The 4,260-nt window shown below is 42.4% G+C and overlaps 1 pseudogene; it reads right to left on the bottom strand.

The window, feature by feature from the left end:
* Positions 1-2,772: 2,772 nt before the first annotated feature.
* LOC101638715 lies at positions 2,773-3,972 on the bottom strand (annotated as a pseudogene).
* Between the last annotated feature and the right edge of the window lie 288 nt (positions 3,973-4,260).

Raw genomic sequence — 4,260 nt, 5'->3', positions numbered from 1 at the left:
TTGGGTCCCAGCAAGTCTTAGGTCTCATCAATCGCTTCTTTCTTTTGTTCTTTCTTTTTCTTAGACAGCCAACTCACTGCTATCGAGTCCATTTTGACTCATGTGGACCCTATAGGACAGAGTAGAACTGCCCTCGAGGGTTTCTGAGACAGTAAATCTTTGGGGGAGTAGAAAGTCTCCTCTTTCTCCCAAGGAGTGGCTGGTAGTCTTAAGCCGTCGAACTTCTGGTTAGCAGCCCAACATGTAACCCGCTATGCCACTGTCTTAAATGGCACAAGGAGAGGACAACTTCAGAGACTTATCATCCGGATGAAGGAGACCATTAGCACGAGGTCATAATGGTGTCCAAGGTTTTGCTGTGATACACAGCTTTAAAAGGGGATTCCAACTGTCCAAGCCTCCTTTTCCATATCTTCTGCTGAGATTCATATGTGGCCACTCTATAATTCATTTCCAGCATTCAGTGTGCACAGGCATGGAGTGGGAAGCACAGCAGAGAAAGGGACTGTCATTATGGGAGGGAGTTGTAGTTCTAGTTCCAGGATTTGGCTCCACACACTTTGGAAAGAGATGACCTGTGTCCAGGTAGTCTCAGGATGAGGCTGTGCAGGGGCCTGTAACCTTCAGGACAAGTCAACCCCACACCTTATCAACAGTGACCTATTGCTGCAAGACATTTTGTTTGGCATTTTTCTTAATTTTAGTTCCCTCCCTCTCTCAGGCAGGACCCTGGTAGTGTAGTGGGTTACCCATTGGGTTGTTAACCTCAAGATCAGCAGTTCAAAACCACTAGCCACTCCTCAGGAGAAAGATGAGGCTTTCTACTCCTATAAAGAGTTAAGTCTCAGAAACCCACAAGGGCAGTTCTACTCTGTCCTATAGGGTCAATAGGAGTCTGGTGACAGTGATTTTTTGAGTTTCTGATCTTAACCTTCCTTTTAAAGATAGAAAGCAAGCAGAGCCTTCTATCCTATCTTGCCCTTAGTTTGGGGCTGGCTTATGAAACGGAAGACGCCAGGTAGTTACACAGAGCAGAACTGAGCCATGTGAAGTTCAAGAATGACTAAAAGCAACTACACACAAGCCAGCACTTGAATGGAAAATTTTACTAGGGTGGTCGATTTATCATCCTCAGAAACCGTTATGATGTTTCATTTTACCAAGATGAGAAGGAGGTTAGCTAGGATTGCAAAGATCATAGAAACTCGAAATTGTCTTTATTCCTAATAAGGAGAAAAGTAGAGAGAACTGCCCTTCTGTACCCTCTGTGTACAAATAGTGGTTGTGGAGCCCTGTCAGGCACCACCCTAAAGTTCACAAGTTCAGTAACACAGCATTAGTAGTTAAAGCAGCAAAAACCAAGAAGGAAGACTTATTTAGTCTGGTCTGACGTGCATTTATACAAATCCCTTCGGAGTCTCCACATAGACAAATGTGCACACAGAAATGGGAACCACAGCCAGGGAGGAGCCCGTATCAAAAGAGGAAAATAAATCTAGTAGAAAAAAAAAAGAAGAAAAGAAACCCTGAGAGAAACCACAAAAGCACTAACTAGGACTATCATACAGTGGGAAAAGTAGGGGGCAAAGGACACAGAAACAGGTTTCATTAGAAAAGCTGGGAATTGCAGCCGTCCATTGAACAACACCGTAGTGACGCAGGCAAGTAAAACTGCCTGCTATAATTCAAAATGGGCACATCGACAGGAAACGGTCAGAAATTCAAGCTGGACTCAGAAAAGGATGTGGAACAAGGGATATCATTGCTAATCTTGGCTGAAAGCAGAGAATATTAGAATGATGTTTATTTATTTATACTTTTAATTAATTTATCTTTTAATCATTTTATTGGAGGCTCTTATAACTCTTGTTACAAACCATACATCAATTGTATCCGACATATTTGTACATATATTCCATCATTCTTTTTTAGACATTTACTTTCCATTGAGCCCTTGGGATCAGCTCCTCTTCTTTTCCCTCCCCACCCCCAACCCTCGTGGCCCCCTGATAGATTGTAGATTGTTAAATATTTTCAAATCTCACTCCAACCATCTCCCTTCCCCTCTATTTATTTTTTTAAAGATACAAATTTAACTTTATTTCACCATCATTTAAAGCTTGATTTTATCAAATATAGCATTTTTAAAGTTCTCTACCACAGAGAATTAAACAGTAGAAACATCCACAGCTTCATAGGTACAAGCTATATAAATTAAGATCAAATAATTGGAAATGCTTTCAACATAAGAATTATACATCTAAATAAATGGTAGAAGGACCCCTATGTTTCATTACTCATGGATTATGTTAGTTATTTTCAGGATCTAAACAAAGATTCTGAATATTCACTTTGTTTTTGGCTGTAATTTAACCTATATTCATCATCCTACCTGTATTCTGACTCAAAATATCTCACATAGGAAGGTCTTTTTTAGCTTTATAGTAAAATTTTTGCCAACTACAGTTAACACCTTTAAAGAAACCGACATTACAATGCTGATGAAATCTGTTAGCCCAGTCTAGAACAATGTGCAATGTTCTTTTGCATTAATCTATTTAGCCAAACACAGTAACAAGGAAATAGCATAATCCCCTTTAATTCATGATGTCAACTCCATGTAATGTCAAACAGGCCAAAAAAAATTCAATTCAGTAGAGTATAATGTTCCCCCATTAACCAATGAATTAAAACATATCAACCTAGAGTTCATTTAGTTTCAGGAAAACACATTTGCGAATTGCAAACACATAATTTTTCTCCTTCCACCCCTCAGTCAATGACAGGAACTTTGTAGGCCACCATGCTGTTAACTTTGTGGGTCGCAGCAGTGAATGAACTTCCTCAGAATCGGTAATGAAGTGTGGTCCCGATTCTTCCCATTTCTCAGGTACAACCAGATCTCTATCTGTATAAATCAGGAAATGAAACGAACAAGAAATTCCCAACAGTGGCAGAAATGTTACTACCGCGGCTGTCAAATGTCTTGTCGCCGAACGAACTTCATCTAGAGGAGCTTCCTGAGGTTGTTCTCTGGGTGCAGTCTTGTCCACTCAATGTCAAACTGCCATCTCTCCAGGACCTTGCCACTTTGAATAGTTGAGAGGACCACCCGCAGCTTCCTAGCGATAGCTGGTCTTTCAGCTGCCCCACCCCGTGACTGCGCTATCTTAGAAGCTCAGCATCTGGAGTCACAGGTAAAGAGGGAAGCCATAGTTTTGCACTCAAGGAAAGGTTTCAGATGGATGGGTGCCACGCTGATATCAAATGCTGTTATGGCGACTGAGGAGAGCTCAGCTACAATTTCAGCCGTGGAGGGTGAGGCCCTGGCCTCCAGTGAGCTGCAGAGCCCAGGCTGGTCGAGGCGCCCACACAAAGGCAGACAAAGGGGGCGCTTTCACCAGGTAACTGTGTCCGTTGCTGCTCCGGCTGCAGTGCCCCTGCCTCTCTAGTCGGGACCTTCACGAAGGCTCGACCTACTTGTTTTTCATTGACCCTGCGAAGGCATCCATTTATATGGAGCATCACAAGAATCGAGTATGACGTTGGGAAGAATAGCCATTCCCAAACATTTCATTTTGCTCATGCAGACCCTCTGCACCACCAGGCAGTCGCTCAAACAGAACTCAGGGTTTCTGAGTGGTTTCAGCTGTGTGTGCTGATCAGCTCATCTGAGAAACTGCACTGCAGGAGAAGAATGAAGCCTTAGGGTTCCAGGACCACTCCTTAATTAGCAACCCGAGATCGCCAGATGGCATCTCTCGGAAAGCCAAAAGGCCCTGAAGCATTTATGATGGAGATTAAAGATGACAGGCTTCACTGGGTTATACAGTAACATCAAGAGAACAAACATCCTCACCAGGGGACCAATAAGCAGCATCATGATAAGCAGAAAAAATATTGATGTTGTGTAGGGTTTAACATGACTTAGACCCACAATCACTACCTTTGGAAGAAGACGTCACGTAACATATCGCACTGGGCAATTTTGCTGAAAAAAGCCTTTTTAAAATATTAGAAGTCACACTGAGGACTAAAGTTCGCTGAACCCAAGCAATGTGTTTCCAATCGCCTTATATGCATGGGGTAGCTGGACAATGAATAAGGAAGTCTGAAGAATTGATCCTTGGAATGACGTCGTCAGCAAAGGAATGGAAGATGTCATGGTCTACCAGAAAAATGAGCAAATCTGCCTTGGGCGAAATATAGCCAGAAAGTTTCTTTGCAGTTGGGATGTGCCCATACTGTAGACATTATTTC

This window comes from Echinops telfairi, unplaced genomic scaffold (assembly GCF_000313985.2).
Source record: "Echinops telfairi isolate 266 unplaced genomic scaffold, ASM31398v2 ScPeMD7_7424;HRSCAF=8462, whole genome shotgun sequence".
In the NCBI taxonomy this organism is placed as follows: Eukaryota; Metazoa; Chordata; class Mammalia; order Afrosoricida; family Tenrecidae; genus Echinops; species Echinops telfairi.
This window is presented reverse-complemented; position numbering and strand designations above follow the sequence as displayed.